Source organism: Eucalyptus grandis, chromosome 1, assembly GCF_016545825.1.
Source record: "Eucalyptus grandis isolate ANBG69807.140 chromosome 1, ASM1654582v1, whole genome shotgun sequence".
Classification (NCBI taxonomy): Eukaryota; Viridiplantae; Streptophyta; class Magnoliopsida; order Myrtales; family Myrtaceae; genus Eucalyptus; species Eucalyptus grandis.
In genome coordinates this window covers 985,147-1,002,760 of record NC_052612.1, presented here as the reverse complement: position 1 = coordinate 1,002,760, position 17,614 = coordinate 985,147, and the positions used below count along the sequence as shown (strand labels likewise).

General features: G+C 42.5%; 1 pseudogene; it reads left to right on the top strand.

The window, feature by feature from the left end:
• Positions 1–17,614, top strand: part of LOC120290802 — a 53,540-nt pseudogene that overhangs the window by 31,974 nt on the left and 3,952 nt on the right.

Below are 17,614 nucleotides of genomic sequence, written 5' to 3'. Positions count from 1 at the left end.
TTCTTGCGTTGAATCAATTTCATTTTGCTTCATGTCTTCATTCATCAGGAATTGCCTCAATTATCTCCCTGTAAGAAAAGGAAATGGAATGTGTTATCTCCGTACTTAATTGGGCTCAATGATACATCCTTTAATGAGAACTTTGACGGTTTTGCCTTGGCACGCCTCATTGGCGGGGAAGGAGAGATTTTAACCCTAATTTAAATGCCGATCTGATGTTTTCACGTTAAGTCAGGTAATCATACTTCATCATCTCTTGTTCGGGCACATCCTGGAACCTTTTGCCTTTTCATGCTCATCTCTGTTTTGAACAATCTATCCCTGCACATTTGCATAATGTCTCTGCATTCCTAAGATTGAATCGAGATCAATGTGCCCACTCCACTTGTTGATGAACTTCAAGAGTGTATGAAAGTCCATCTGCTCGCTCCATATCAACATCCGCATATGCACCTGGAGAACCAGTACCAAAGTGGAGACATTGGGTTCAAATCCATCAACTTGGGCTCGCCAAAATCATGACAACCTTCATCCCAAATTTCCCTGATGAAGAAACCTATGAGTGAGCACATTCTGCGACACAGAGTCTCTGCTTTGCATGGACTGGAAGGCGCCCAACGCGGATTCCAAGTCCCTGCACTTCATGTACAAATCCATGATGGAATTGCTGATGGAACAGAATGTGTCGAGAACCTGCTTGAGCACACAAGCATGGATGGACTTCCTTGTTTATTTGATAGCTTCGAAGATGCTTTGACAAAGGAATTAATCATGGAAGGCTCAGTGATTTCAATTCATGCTCACTTCGTTCATTAAAGTGGACTGTTAGACTGTGTCGGGCAATTCTCAGGAATGCCGGGTTGAATGTAATTGCATTGCAAAGTTCCTCCCTTCGATTGGTTTGTTATGCATTCTCAGCTGCATTGTTCTCTTCTCGACTGATTGTAGATTGACAAAATAGTTGGAGACTGCCAAATCCAACCATGGTTTACAGTTTCCATTGTAATGAATGATTGCTGCATTCTCCATTTCTATCTGGCTGAGTGCTGATCATAGCCGAGTCTCAACACATGCCACCTCTGAACAAGTCAGACTGTAGAAAGTGACCAACCCTGGGAATAAGATGCCAAGCATCCACAATGTCCTATCCTCGTTCATTTCTTGCCATCGGTGATATATTCCCATGATGTTTTCTTCTTTTCTTCCACTTCTTTGAGGTCAAACATTTTCATACCATATGCCTGACCACAAGCACTGGATCAAAATTTCAAAGATGATTGAATTAGAGAAGTTGAGATACTTATCAAATATATGGAAACTCTCCTTACAAGTTTGAACGGCACCATTTACCATCCTAGATGCTGATCAAAAGACGAAACAAGGGGCTGGCCGAGGCTTTTGGGTTTTTTGGTTTTTTTTTTCTTTTGGGCTCCCACTCAACTTTCGTGATTGGCTAAACTGCAAATCATTGTGCTCCGAGAAATAACATCCCTCTTGTTCATCTCATTGAACAAAAGGCTCGCTAGATCGATGCAACCGCATTTGGCATATACAAGTCCAAAGTGCACATAGGTGTGGAGAAGCCTGTGGCGAAGCTGGTGCTAATCTGCATGCATGTGAATCCACTTCCCAACTTTGAGAGCTCCTGTGTACACACAAGCTGGCAAGACGGATACAATACTTATCTCATCAGGTTCAACACCAACCGTCTACATTTGCCTAAAAATTTCCAGGGCAATGACATAACTGCCGACTTGAGAGTACCTGGAAATCACTGTTGGACGACAGTCTTGCACAGCATCACACCAAACAATTCTCTCACCTCGTCATCTCTCCCAACCTAACATGCCCGGAAATGAGACTATTCCATGAGATGGCATCCCTTTGAGGCATATCGTCAAACACCTTATATGCATCTTCCGAATCCCCAAACTTTGCATACATGTCTATCAACAAATTCTCCCTCACCAGGTGCCCTGCAGGCCCGAATTTACACACATGGGCATGCACATGCATACCCAGATCTTCGCTCGCCAACCCTGCACACGACTTGATCAAGAACAGGAACGTGAACTTGCCAACCAGTCTCGACACACAACAGATCCCAATCGACAAACAAACAACGAAGACACCCAAAAACTGCACATTCACTTTCGAATTCTGCCTCCACTCATCACTCAATGTACTCACCGCTCCAGTCAAACTCTCCAGGAACTCAATCTTCTTCTCGATCGACAGCCCCCGAGACTTGGGATTCTCGCCTGGTGGGGATATCAAAAGAGCCGAGTCTTCCCACATCTCGAACGGATCCGACACGAGAAAGATCTACGCGAAGGCCTCACCCGCGCGAGGAGCGTCGCCGATGGGAGATTGCAGGAGGAGCTCATCTGGGCTCTGCGGGACATCCGGCGTCGCCATGCCGATTCTCAAGAAACGGGGGAATGGAGATCCGGGTGACGAAGCTTCGACCTTTCCGCTCGAGGCGATCGTCGTGGCGCGGGGCCAATCGCGGCTCGGGTTTCGTATACTCTGGATTCGAGGAGGAGATGATGGACAAGAGGAAGATGAAGGAGATAGATGATGATGAAAATGATGGGGAGGATAAAAGTTTTTTGGCCTGACCCTAAAATTCCCTAAAATTTTAGGTCGAAACGGGCCGAGCCGGCGCGGGCCTTTTTGACACTAGTGATTATCAGACTTCCCGTCCTCCTTCCTTTCTCTGCCTACTCTCTCTCTCTTCCACGATTCCCCCCTCTCCTCCTCCGCTCCTCCTGCATGCCCTTCTTGTATTTCCCAACCTCCTCCCTTTCTATGCCTTCACTCGTTTCTCTCCTCCTCCACTCCTCCTGCACGCACTTCTCGTATGTCCAGACCTCCCCTCCACTTGTCCCTCGCTTCACGTGCTTCGTCTTTCTCTTCGCGTGTATCAACTCCATACTTCTGCTTTCACTCCTCTCTCTCCTTCCAATATCCTGCTGCACTTGACCACGTTAAAATTCCACATTAGTTTTAAGCACTACACAATTAAAATAATGCTGATCTTCTAATCATCTAATCAAGTATAGAATAGCTCGCTTGTGAAACATTTTCTTTATACCGCTGCGTATACTCGAGAAATGGGGTCACTAGAGTTTAGAAAAAAGAAAAATTCCTCTTTTAAATAGTATAGTGATAATATTTAGCTTACTAATTCCTATTCACACACATAAACTACTACATCTACGTGCTTCATATAAGGCTTTATCCACGTCTAGACAAGTGTCGCTTATTTGATTACTTTATATCTAACAACGAAAAACCGTAGTCAAGGTAATTTCCATACATTATCCGAGAAACCGTCAACTTAAAGCCATGCCACTATTGAAATTCTAGGCCATTAGGGGCGTGTTTGGTAACAATTTATTCCCAGTGAGTATATTCTCGGGATAAGAAATTATTCTTTTTATTCTCGTTTGAACCGATTCTAAGCATTTTAAATTTCATTCAGAATCGTCTGTAAATTTCGATTCTCGGGAATAGAATTACGTTTGTACCGTATTTATTAATTATATTCCAAATCAATTTATTTTAATTTTTAAATAATTTTTTTTTTTACTTTTTCCTTTTTTTTTTTTTTTTTTTTCCTTTTCTCCTATTCTTCTTTTTTCTTCTTTTTGTAGCCGGCCTGACCGGCGACGCCCGATGAGGGCCGACGACCTCACACAGAGTGTCGCCACCTCTCCGGAGGCCGACCGCGCCGAGCCTTGCCGATGGCTAGGCTCGCCGAGAGGCCGGGCGAGGCTTGCTTGGTCACAAGCGGAGCTCGCCGTTGGGCCAGCAAGGCTCTACCTGCCAGCCCACCTCGCCCCGTGGCCGGGCTTGCCGGGCGAGCCTCCGAACCTCGCCTAGCCCTAGCTCGAGCGAGCCCGACGAGCCTGACTGGGAAGCAGATGGCGACCGGGCGGCGGCGGCAATGACGGCGGCCTGGCTAGTGGCGCAGACGGTGGCAAAGGCGGTGGTGGACGGTGGTCGCGAGATGGCCAAAGGGAAGAAGAATAGTTGTTAGTTTTAATTCTCACCTCGATTCTCGGGAACAAGAATCAACTTCTTCTTTTTTAATTCTTGATTCCACTTTCCAATTTGTTCGGAACAAATTTATTCCGGGAACAAAAAATTTTACTAAACGTGATTCTAAGCCAAAACCGATTCAAAACAAAAATTGGGAATTTAGCCATATTTGATGGTTACCAAACAAGGCCTAGAGGGTCCTTCTAGAGTAATTTAATTTCAGTGAAAGGAATTAGAAGCCATTTCATTGCACAATAATTTCGTTATTAGTTGTAAATTTAATGTTTCAAGTGTTTTTTCATTTTTTAAATTTAATAGATTTATGTAATGACGTTAATATTTTTTTAAAGATTGGGACTCACGCATGTGATTTGAATGCCCTTGAAAAGGACCACCTAGCTGTACTCTTTTCTCCATTCTAAGAGTCACCAACACGTACATCGTTCATCTTATTTTAACGCCGCCAAGATTCGTCACGCTTGCCCTGTTTTTTTCACCCGCTCTCTCTCTCTCTCTCTCTCTCTCTCTCTCTCGTCTAGATTCCTCGTCGGTTTCATCTTCTGCTTTTAAAGATTTAACTAAGAGCGTCATCCTACGGTAATAAGATATGCAGGTTGACTACCTCACCAGAGCGCCAAAGAAACCAATCAGAGTTCACCGATGTCCGAACATGGAGCACGATTGCGCTGATGAGGAAACATAGAAATTTAAAATAAAATAAAATAAAATGAAAACATTGGGTCAAAATTTAAACCGGCTGAGTAACTATACCGATTTCCTCAAAAAAAAAAAAAAAAAAAAAACGCCGTACATGGAAAAAGTCTATGTTGCATGAAAAAACAGTAACGGCTACTTCGAAGCAAGATGTCCACTAATTTAGGACGGGCAATAGCTGTTACTGTTTTTTTTTCCACGCACCAGTCCAAGCATTGAATATGGCATTTGAATCCCAATTAGGGGAAGCTTCCAATAATTGAGATTCATATCCAATTGATAATTGAGATTAGGTTGCAATCGTCCACTAATCAATCTAAAAAAGAATGTCTTATCTTGTCTTTCCACAGCCCTCAAATTTGTGGACCGCGTGAGGCGGGAGAGTTCCATCAACATTCCCAAATTATCGGCCGATCAGGATATTTTTGTTAAAATATAAGTTAAATTTAAATTTAATTTAGATTTAATTTTAAAAAAACTTAAAATTATTTTTTTAAAAGGAAAAATATGGGCATTTATTTGCCACGTGTCAAGGGTGGGTTCGAAACTATTTTTTCAAAGCCCTTGACCTTTATATGTCCTTAACTACCATTTGGTAATTTTTTTTTATTGAAGAAATTTTGTGGAAATACAATTGCATTTCTTTAGCCAAAGCAGGTCTAGTATTTTAAGTTTTCAGCATGTAAATATCTTTTTTTCTTCCAAAATGAGGGATAAAAAATTTCATGCTAATGGGTTCATTCAGGTCCATAATCGTGAGTTCCATCATATGAGATCTTGGGCCTGCCTTTTAATCCCCTAGTTCAAGTCCATGGCTAGCAGTAGTAGGTGCTCATGGATGAATATCCATTGTGTGGTAGCCGACGCCGGTGACATCACCCTGTGCATGGACAGCTTGGATAGCCTGACAACCCTCTCGCCCAAAGTGACTTTGCGATATGTGACTTGTAGAAGTCAAGAAAGAACTCCAACAAGAATGGCCACATAGATCTTCAGGTCCCTCCTAATCCACATGAGATGCTGATATTTTCTTGACCTAATTTAAATCATCTCCTCTAATCTTTACTCTCCGATCTTCCATCCCTAACCTCAAAATCAAATCCAATCTTATGTATCATGTCGCCCGTAGGTACAAGGAACAAAGAAGTAGCAAATGAACTTTTATGTTTCCAAAATTTCAAATTATTCCAAAGACCATAGTTAATTGGGTCCAATTCTTTTTAGGTTAATATCATAAAAAAAAACTTAAATTATGTCCACCGTAATTCAAATATCCTAAATTCTAAATTTGCCCATTGTCACATAAATAACTCAATTTTTTTTATAACATAAAAATTCTAAACTTATGAATAAATACACTGTAGATAGAATTGAAATATAAGATGGGGGTTATTGTGTCGTAATTAGTAAGTTTAGAACCTTATGTTATATGGAAAAAAAAATTCAGAGTATTTATATAATTTAGGTTTTTGTGGTATTTACCCTTCTTTCTTTTGACAAAAAGAAAATAGTTCAACTCAATTGGTAACAACGGTTCACCTTAGTGGTGCTTGGACAACCCCTCTTTGTTTCGCACTTACTCTTTCCCTCCCTAGGTTTTTTTTTTTTTTTTGGTTATTGTTGTAATTTTTCCACCCTTTCCTCTCCAAAACAGTAATTAAATAATCAACGAAAATACGGCGTTGACGTGATTTGCCACGTCAACATTTCGGTCCACGTGTGTATGATGAAAGCACTGACTTGTTTTTTTTGGTCGGAAAACAAAATTTCGACTTGAGTAAAAGCTCAGAATTATTTGCCTCGCCGTCGTCTTGTTCTGCAGGCCTCTTTACCATGTTCGAGCCGACCTCGCTCTTGCTCTTAACCTAACGTCTCTCTCTCTCTCTGTGGCTACCGGCATCGGAGCTGGGCTTCGAGCTTACAGGTAACAGCTAGGTTTACTTCGGAGACTGGTGCTTGTTCCGAAAGACTCCATCTTTACTTTTTTACTCGTGCACGATCTCCACCTGTTTGTTATTGTTGGAAGATATGCAGAAGATCCTGGAAATATACTGGGAAATTGATTGATCCATTTTTTTATTTAGAGAATCAATCTAAATATTAGATTGATTTGTAAAATATTGCATTGCCTTTTCTATGTGTACATCTTGTAATATAACTACTAAAGTCTTGTACATTGATTACAAGTTAGAAATACACAGAAAAAACTTCTCCCCAAAATTTGCCTTCCTCTTCCTTTCCTCGTCCGTTCCTTGCTTCGGTTTCGACATGGTATCGTGAGCCTTGGCTCTAAGCTCCAACTTCCGCACATGATTGCTTTCGTATGTTATTGAAGCTGCAAGACAGATCAACATCTTGTTACGAAAGAATCAAATTCTATAAGAAGGAAGAAGAAATGGAAAGGATTTTTTTACCATGAATCTAGAGAATCTGCTCCCTGCCACTGCTGGCGTTCCTTCCATAGGCGACGTCACACCAACGAGAGAGACACAAGGCCACAGCACCGGCACAATACCTGCAATTCCCACAACCCAAAGAACAAATCCAGACTCAATGGCATTATTCCCGACTCAGGCGAATATGGGGCAACCCATTTCGGGCCATCCTTACCAATGGGTACCCTATCCATGGTACGTTGGGCAAGGCCCAAATCCATCATAGCTGGGGGTAATAAGTTACCAGAGTAATGTTCAGCCCGACGAGAGCCTACCAGCCGCAAGCGAGGCAAGCTTAGCCACCAAGACAGAACGAGTAAGCAGGTTTGGAGAAGCGGGTTTGGGAACAAACCCTTACCCGGGACTCTGTAATGCGGGTCATGGAACAGGTTTAATGGGCCTGCATAGGGACGAACCCCTACCCGAACCTTTCACCTGGATTTTTACCATTTTGATTGCGGCCATCACCGACCGACCAAAGTCAGTGACCCTTGCATGTGTCAACCGCCGATGGTCCAGATTGCGATTGATTAGTCCGCAACTAATCGGGCTGGAAAACTACAACAAATGGTCATAAGACTTCGGGCTCTCGTGACAAAGGATAAAGACGGGCTTCCTTGACGGAACCGTACCATTCCCGGGTCTGACGAAAGGCTGGCCAGGCATCGGAGAAAGTGCAATCACCTCGATCCGCACTTGGATCGGCAATTGAGTCTCTCCAAATGTCGCAGTTGTGCCTCCCACCGATGGAAGATTCGAAAATCATGTGGGATAACATTAAAGAAATGTACCGAAAATTAGACCGAGCAAAAATCTTTTGTCTCATGTAGGAACTCACAAATCTCAAGGTGGGAATATGTCCGTCACAATGATTTACAACAAACTCTCATTGCTCCGGAATGAGCTTGAGGTTGCGTAAGAAAACTCAAGAGACCTCCGTAAAACTCTTAGGTAGTACGCATCCATGAAGGAGAGGGAGAAATCCACTGATTTCTTTTTAATTTTGAATGAAACATACCTAAAATTTTGTTCGCATATCCTGGCGATGGATCTCGTGTCGCCCCTCAGCCGAATTTTCCAGCTGGCCATCTAAGAAGAGAGCCAGCGGCTCACAACTCCGGAGCAGACACGAGGAGGCGACGTCGTCGCTCTCGCTCTTCGCGGAGAACGCCGTGGGAGAGAATCAGGGGCAAAAACCCTAGCCCGGGAGAGAGAAAATCGCAAGGGGCTAGGGTTCGCAACAGGCGACAGAATCCTTAAAAGGGAAGGAGGCTATGGCCCGGATTTAATATGGCGATTTGACGACTCGGATTTCTTGCAGAGATCTGGCAGCTTTGATTTCCTCTGGCAATCTGACGATCCATAGGGAGTCGATCTGTTCGTTGCATCAAATGGTGGAGATAATTCCACAATTAAAGCATTCGACAGCCAAATTTTTTCCGCATCAATAAGGAATTTCGGCCAAAATTCAAGGGGGAGAGGTAAATTATACTGTGAACATTGCAAACGTCCACATCATACCATAGATAATTGCTGGAAATTACATGGAAAGCCAGGAGAAAAGGGAAAAAAGAAGAGTATTCTACAGCTTACCAAGTGACTGGACCAAGTAGTGACCGACCAATTACTTATGTGCAATATCATCAATTGATGCAGGCACCGCAGTAGCGACATTGGAAATAAAGGAGGAAGTTTCGGTGCATATCCCATCGCCCGATCAATTCTATTTCAAAAAGGGCATGGATAGTTGACTCAAGAGCAAGTAATCATATCATTTGTGATATAAGTTTTTTTTCAAAAATGCATAGGAAATTGGAAACACCTATTTTTGTGCAACTTCCAAATGGAAACATTACTCATGTCACATTGACAGAGACTGTTTAACTAAGCTCTCAAATTGTCCTACAAAATGTCCTTTATGTCCCACAATTTTAGTTCAATCTCATTTCCGTGTCTAAAGTCTGCAAGGAAAATTTCTGTCAAATACACTTCGATGCTGACACATGTTTTTTTTCAGACCCTTTCGACTGGGAAACTGATGGGCTTGGGTAGTCTCTCTGAAGGTTTATATTTTTGGACCAGTATTCCAAGTCATTTTGATTTGAATTCAATTCCTTTCAATAAGTTGTCATCGCGGTAATGTCATTGCCAATGGTAAAGATTTTCTTTTACATTCAAGAATGGGACATAGTGCCTTCTTTCCATACTCTAAATGTCATATTTGTCCTCTCGCAAAATAGTCTCGCACACCTTTCCCTTCGAATACAAAACATTCCACTGCTATCCTTTCTTTAATTCATATGGATGTCTGGGGACCGTATCACACAGCAATTCGTGATAATTCACGATATTTTCTCACAATTGTGGATGATCACTCTTGAGCCACATGTGTATTCCTGATGCAATCAAAAGCTCAAGTTCCATCTCATTTGAAAACATTCATCACCCTAACTAAGAATTAGTTTGGGAAATCAATCCAGCGAATACGGACTAACAATGGGAAGGAATTTTTTAGTCATGATTGCATATCACTTTTCTTGTCTCATGGCATTCTACATGAAAGCTCCTATATTTATACTCCACAAAAAAATGGAGTAGTGGAACGTAAACATCATCACTTGCTGAGTCGCACGAGCTTTGAAATTTCAGGGATCCGTTCCAGCAATATATTAGGGTGATTGTGTCCTTACTGTAGCCTATCTCATCAACCGCATGCCTACTCGGATATTAGTTGGTAAATCACCCTTTGAATTACTTTATGGAAAAAAAAACCAGCAGTAGATCATCTATGAGTTTTCGGTTGTCTATGTTATACTGCAACTATGGGACCTCGAGACAAAATGAGTCCACGTGTCAGGAGGTGCATTTTCATGGGTTACCCTAACCTACATAAGGGCTATTATGTTCTCAATCCATCAATAGGAGAATTTTTTGTGAGCAGGGATGTCATTTTCACGAAACTGTCTTTCCCTTTCGTGAGTCTACAGAGAATTTGGATATCTCAAACAATTCTCATCGCTCCTCAATTGAGGAAAATATATCTCTTGAATATTTTTCGCAGCATCACCAGACAAGTCATTCCATCCTCCTCATTTGATCGACCACCTCAAACGGTAATGTCGCGACCTCCCGAAACGGGCTGGACCACCTAAGGGTTCGGCATGGATTGCTAAGCCTAGACTTAGCTCGAGCCTCCCAAGCCCATACCACTCCGCAACTTATGGTTTAAGTTCTTAATATGCAAATAATTTTTATCATGGAGTCGCCACTAATCTATTTTTTGGTGGGTCGATTAGAAACCCAAGTAAAGTAATGGGAGAATTACTTCACTCCTACGAACTAGAGATTAAATGAGTTCGAGGACTTGGTTACACTAGACTTGTCTAATGTCCTTTCGATACATTTTTTTTTTAAATGTTTTGCAGGCAACTTGAATTGATTTTAATTTACCTCCTAACATGTGAAGTGATCATGGTGCGCAAAACCACTAGTTTAACACCCGGATAAAGTAGTGAATAAATGACAGACTTACCTCATAGCAACGAAAGCATATGCAATGTTAAATCAGAATTCGACCAACAACCCTAGATATGATTTCTAATTAACACACAATTTCTCTTCTTCTTCTTCTTCTTCTTCTTCTTTTTACTTATTTAATGAAAATCATGCAATATGCAATGCATGTTACTAATCTAACATGGAATAATATGACATGATAATATGGCCTAACCTATATGATGCAAATGCGATGTTTTTGTGTTTTCTTAATAAGCATGCAATCTATCCTAGAAAATTAAACTAATTTATTCTAAGAAATTTTTTGTATTTTTCATGAAATTCGGAATTAGAAAAATGTGAAAATTATCTATCTAAATTAAGATATCATCTAATTTGTATTAGGAATGAGGTTAAACCCAATCCTAATTTAAACTAGAATGTTATCCGGTTTAGAAATTCCTAACTAAAATGCAATCTATCTAAAAAATTTCTTAAATTAAAAACTATCATCTAGAATTAAACTATATGAAATTTTACCCTAAAATGCAATGATATGCAAAGAGTGCCAAAATTCTATTTTATTTTATTTTATGTTTTTGTATTAATTTCGAAATTAAAAATTGTCAAGTAATTAAACATGAAACCTAAGTTAAAAAAACTAGCAACCTAAATTGATTGATTTGATTTTTTTAATTGAAATAAAATTCCTATTCTAAATATGCAAACCCTAAAACAGGAAATAAACCTAAATCTAGTCTACATTTTTTTGGATTTTATTTTTATTTTATGAAAGAGAAATTAACTTAAACGGCACGACAAGAATCAGAGCAAGATTGACATCCAAATTGACGAACCATATCCCGCGCATGAGATCGGATTGGCTAATTTTAAATAAATCGTAAATCGATCTCGGGCGTGAAATCGGATTGACGATTTTTCAAGCAATTGCGAGTCGATTTTGGGCGCGAAAATCGGATCGTCAATCACAAATTTCACGTACTATTTCATGTCGAACATTCTCAATCTTATATTAAGGAATAATTCTACTAAAAAGTAAAGTAACATAAAATAACAAAATAAAGTAGATGAAAAAAACTACCTAATTTGCTTTTCCTTTTTTTTTTTTTTTGTTTTCTTGCTTTGGCTTTCCACGGTGTTCTAAGAATCGTGGTGAGTCGTCGAGGGTCGGGTTGCCGGTGTTTGAAGCTCCGGCAAGGACCCGCGACGGGTGGATCAGCGGCGACGGCGACTAGCGGTAAAGCAGACCGGCGGTGTGTACTCCGATGGCGTCGGGAAGCAGAAGGCGAAGAATGCAGGGGCGCGGGTCGCAGCTGCTGGGGCAAAGATCGACGGCTGAGCAAAGCAGCAAGCAGTGAGCTCCGGTGGCGTCGGGTCGCAAAGCAGGACAGAGGCGTAGTAGCGAGGGAGGAGCAAGCATGGGCTGTTCGGGGGCTTCGGCGCCGCAGATCGACGACGGCAGAGGCGGAGCAGGGGCGCCGGCGTCGGGAACAGTGCAGAGGAGCGTCGTCAGTGCTAGCTCGAGCGGAGGCAGTGGGTGACGGCGACAGGGCGCCGTGTCGCGCGGCGGTGACCAGGAGTTGCAGTGATGGGCGTTGCAGATCTCGTGGTGGAAGGTGGGCGTCGCGGGCGGAGGCGCCGTTGGGTCTACGCTCGTGTAGAGCTGGTGCAGAGGACAGCATGAGCTCACGGGTGAGGAGGAGCTTCGGCGGCTGGTGGAACGCGAGGGATTGAGCGGCGGTGGAGAGCAAAGGCGAACTCGAGCGGTTAAGCCGCCACGACGAGCAGCGGAATGCAAAGGGTGCGGGCTTGAGTGCTGGCCGGCGAGCACGGTACGGTGGCAAGCGTGCCGAGGTCCACTCGTGGAGCGCACGTCGCCGGTGGCGCAGCGAGGCCGGCACGGCGACCGCCGGCCGCGGTGGAGCAGAGCAGCCCAGTGGTCGCGGGCTGGCAAGGTGCTAAAGGCGAGGGGACCGGCGGAGGCGTGGCGGAGCAGAGGCGGTGGCGCGCTGAGACGACGAACGGGGGCTCGACCGCCGCAGTGTCACGGGGCAAAGAGCAAAAGCAGCGGTAGAGTCGCCGGGCTTGCGGTGGCTCGGCTCCCGGTCCCGGCGTCGCGGGTCGTCGTGGGGCTGGTGCGCACAGCAGCGAGGCGGCGCACGGCGGAGGTGGAGGCACGACGGTGCGAGCGGGCAACGAGGGGTCGACGGGTAAGCTCGCAAAGAAGAAGAACAAGAATCGTTCTTTCTTCTCTCCTTTTTTTTTTGCTTTTCTTTTCTCTCGCTCTCACGTCCACTCCCTCTCTTTGTCTCTCTCAGACTTTCAAGTGTACCTTTTTCTTTTTCGGTTCAACTCCTCTCTCTGACTTCATTTTTTTCTCTTAATCTCTCCCTTTTATAATCTCTTCCTTTCTCTCCACTCGTGCGTCTCTACGGGCTCTCTTTTTAATAGCTCTCACAAACCTCTCCAAAGGAATTTTTCCTTCTTCCCTAAGCCGAGGATCCTTGCTTATTTATAGGCAACATCCGACTTGAGCGTGAATGTGAACAGGAGGCAGCCGCAACTTTTCCTTGCTTATTCAAGTTTGGTTCTTTTTTTCAAATATGGTGGCCACCGATCTAGGAAGGGAAGTATTATAAAAATGATGGCTTATCCTCTTGCAGGCTTTCCCCAGGATTTCCGCGTGTGCAGTGGAGTCTTCTTTCTTCGCTTTCTTCACGCTTGCGGCTTGCGGCTTCTCTAGAGTTTTCACGTCCGCTGAATTTTGTCCATGCATGTGCATGCATTAATGAGGGAGAGACAATGGACGTGAAGCACTCTTCTTTCTTTTTTCTTTTTTTTTTTACTTTCGTTGCATGTTTTCATACCAGCAAGAGAGACCACCTTCGTGCATCTTATTGATCGAGGGCCCCTACCACGTCCGCCGATTTTTGCATGCATGTGCATGCATTAATGAGAGAGAGACAATAGATGTGCGGGAACTTTCTTTTTTCTTTTTTTTTTTTTTTTGTGTGTGTGTTTTCAAACCGGCAAAAAGAGAAACCCCTTTTTTTTCGCACGTTATCGACCGTGAGCCCTTGCTTCTTGTTGTGTTTTTGTGCCGATGCAAATGTGACTACATGAAATGCAATTTTACTATTTTTTATTTTTTAGTTTTTTTTTTTTTCATGCAACTAATTATTAAATGATTATGCAAAATTTAGGTGTCAACAGCTAACATTGAAAGTATACATATTGTTCCATTAAATATTGAGAATGATTCTGGTGAACAAACAGAAAATAATGCCATGGAGATATCTCCTCCTCCACTGCCAACGAATCATCCATGATGTTCGGGGCGAGCTACGAGACCACCAACATGGACCAAAGACTATGTATGTGCCTCACTTAACGGACCAGGTATTAACTATCCAATATCTTCTTATGTCTCATTTGAAAAGCTTTCGTCGGAACATAGATGTTGCATTAGTCATATATCAGATGAGAAAGAAGCGTCTAGTTATGATGAGGCATCCAAAGACCCACTGTCAAAAGGCCATGGAAGTAGAATTACAGGCACTGACTGATAATCACACATGGGAGATAGTTCATCTGCCCCCGAATAGGAAATCCATAGGATGCAAATGGGTCTATAAAGTAAAGTATAGAGCTGATGGATCCATTGAACGATAGAAAGCTCGATTGGTGGCGAAGGGATATATACAATGAGAAGGTTTCAACTATCATGAAACTTTTTCTCCAGTTGCTAAAGATGTCACCGTCCCCTCATTCTCATCAGTTGCAGCAATCCATGATTGGCCGTTACACCAAATGGACGTCCACAACGCTTTTCTTCATGGTGATCTAGATGAAGAAATTTACATGGATATTCCTCAAGGCTTACGGAGACAGGGGGAGAATAAAGTATGTCGTCTCCGCAAATCCTTTTATGGGCTGAAACAAGCTTCCAGACAATGGTATAAATTTGCTAACGCTCACCAAAGGCAAACTTCAAACAATCCAAGTATGATTATGCCTTGTTTACATGGACCAAAGGTACATCATCTATTTACTTGATGATTTATGTAGATGACATTCTTTTCATGGGAAATGATGAAGCTGCAATAGAGAGCCTTAAAAAATATTTGCATACCACTTTTCATATAAAAGATCTGGGAGCACCAAAATATTTTCTTGGGATTGAGATCGCTCAATCTCACCAAGGAATTTCCCTTAGTCAAAGGAAATTTGTATTGGAGATTATATCAGAGGCCGGTTTATTAAGATGCAAGCCAGCGGTCATTCCAATCGAGCAGAATACCATATTGACTACAGCAGACCATACTGGAGGAACATCTCAGGATGATTCTATATTACAGGATCCGACGAGTTATCAGAAGCTCATTGGAAAACTCATATACCCGACTATGACCAGACCTAATATATCATATGCAGTGCAGAACCTCAGTTAGTTTATGCACAATCCGAAGGAATCCCACATGAATGCCGCTCTAAAGGTCGTGAAGTATTTGAAGGGATGTCCAGGACTCGGGATACTTCTATCTAGAAGATGCAACATGGAAATGATAGCATACTGCGATGCAGATTATGCAACGTGCCCTATGAATCAAAGATCCATAACTGGTTTTTGCGTTAAGCTGGGAGATTCTCTTCTTTCATGGAAAACCAAGAAGCAAGCAACAGTTTCTCTATCCTCAGCTGAAGCAGAATATTGGGCCATGGCAAAAACCACGTGTGAGATTGTGTGGATACGAGGTTTACTTGATGACCTCAAAGTACAGCGAAAAAGTCTGATGAAGTTATTCTGTGACAACAAGTCGGCTCTGAAGCTTGTGGCAAATCCTGTAATGCACGAAAGGACCAAGCACATAGAAGTGGATTGTCATTTCACTTGGGAGAAGATTCAAGAAGGGACAATCGAGACAAGAGGGATTGGAACTGCTGAACAACCTGCAGATGTGTTTACCAAAGCCCTATGTCAAAGACAACATGCATATCTACTGAGTAAGCTAGGCGTTTTGGACATTTACAAGCCACCGGCTTGAGGGGGAGTGTTAGAAGATATGCAGAAGATCCTGGAAATATACCGGGAAATTGATTGATCCGTTTTTTATTATAGAGAATCAATCTAAATATTAGATTGATTTGTAAAATATTACATTGCCTTTTCTATGTGTACATCTTGTAATATAATTGCTAAAGTCTTGTACATTGATTACAAGTTAGAAATACACAGAAAAAAATCTTCTCCCCAAAATTTGTCTTCCTCTTCCTTTCCTCGTCCGTTCCTTGCTTCCGTTTCTGACAGTTATATTGCTCTTGAACCGTATGCAATGCTGAGAGATTGCTTTATTATCTTTTGAGTTCTCCGCCGAAGCTTTTCACCTTTATATGTCTAGTGCGCTCGAATAAATGCTGTCCAGAGGGAAAAAAAAAAAAACCGTTCCTTTTTGAGAAAACCAGGAGGTTGTTGCCTCCTTGCTCGTGGGTCGGGACAAATTTTAGTTTTTTTAATCAGTAAAGTGCAAATTTTTGTTAGGGTTGACATATATGGGGTTGACCTTAATGGGCTCTTTTTAATTCACAGTTTTAATCTCGGTTCTCCTTTGCCGGAAATCACTATCTGTAAATAGCCATAGAAATGGGGGCGCCGAATGCTGCTGGAGATTGGTCATCGGAGATGGAGGTCGATGCTTTCAGACGCCTCTTCCCTCTTCACTACTACGAGCGGCATCTCTCCGAATCGATAGGCCCCGATGCCAGACTCCTGAAAAAAAGCCAGAGATACTATTGTGTCCCTTGGTCAGTTCGTTTAGCTTTTTGTTTATCCAGTGATTTGTTTTTCCCTCCTTCGTCAAGCCTGCGCAAATTGTATTCCTCCTACGATTGCTTAGCATTGATAATGCAGGGGCTGTTGCATCCTCTGACGGGTCTGCGCTGGCAAAGATTGGTTCCACCGTGAGTTTTCCCCCTTTTCAGTCTCTTGTGCAGATGTGATGCATGCCGACGCACTCCTGCACTTCAGCATATTCAAAGTAGTTGCATATGTATATACTCGTAGCTGAACCAACATAGAGTTTCTATCTCTTCCTTTTTATTTGTTTTGATGTTTAACTTTTGCACGCGGTTGAATCATTTAAGGTGGACATTAATCGTTATTCTTGTGAAGTTTATAGGGTTTGCTCTTTTACAAGTACATTTAATTAAAATATGCACAATTATATTTTCCTCAGATAATGTTGGTTACTATAAAAATGGAAGTCATGACTCCTTTGTCATCTTGGAACATAATACGCATTTTACGTCAACGCAAAATCGTCACAGAAATAAATGAGAAATAATAAGGATACCAGAATCACCGCCTTGGTGGCCGCGATGGTTTGGGCTCTCTCCCCCTCATGAAGGGGAGGAGTTTGAGTAAGTCGCTTAGGGTCTTAAGTGGGACGCCGGGGGTAGTGGGTCATCCCGCTTATGTGTCCCTCCAGGTTTACTCCGGTCGTCGGTCGATTCCCGGTCACCAAAAAAAAAAAAGATATCAGAAATTTACGTGGTTTGGTCCGAGATTAGATATACATCTACGGGAAAAGCCAGCCAGCCACAAATAATCTACTATAATCGGAGAATAAGAGTTTACAATAATTCACATGCTCGAGTATTTCCCATACCTAGATTACGTAAGTTTATAAATAAACAACTCATTTGAACATAAACTCACGGTATAAAATTATCGCGTGTTCATGCTCGAATAAAAAACGCTTGAAACAAAAACACGAGCGGGCTTGACGTGTGCGGCTTCAATTTTCTCACGTAGGGCTTTTCGCCGCTGGAGACGTGCTTTATATTTATATGTGCCTAGGGTCAAAAGTTTGACCTGGGCCACCAACGTTTGGCTTTACATGGAG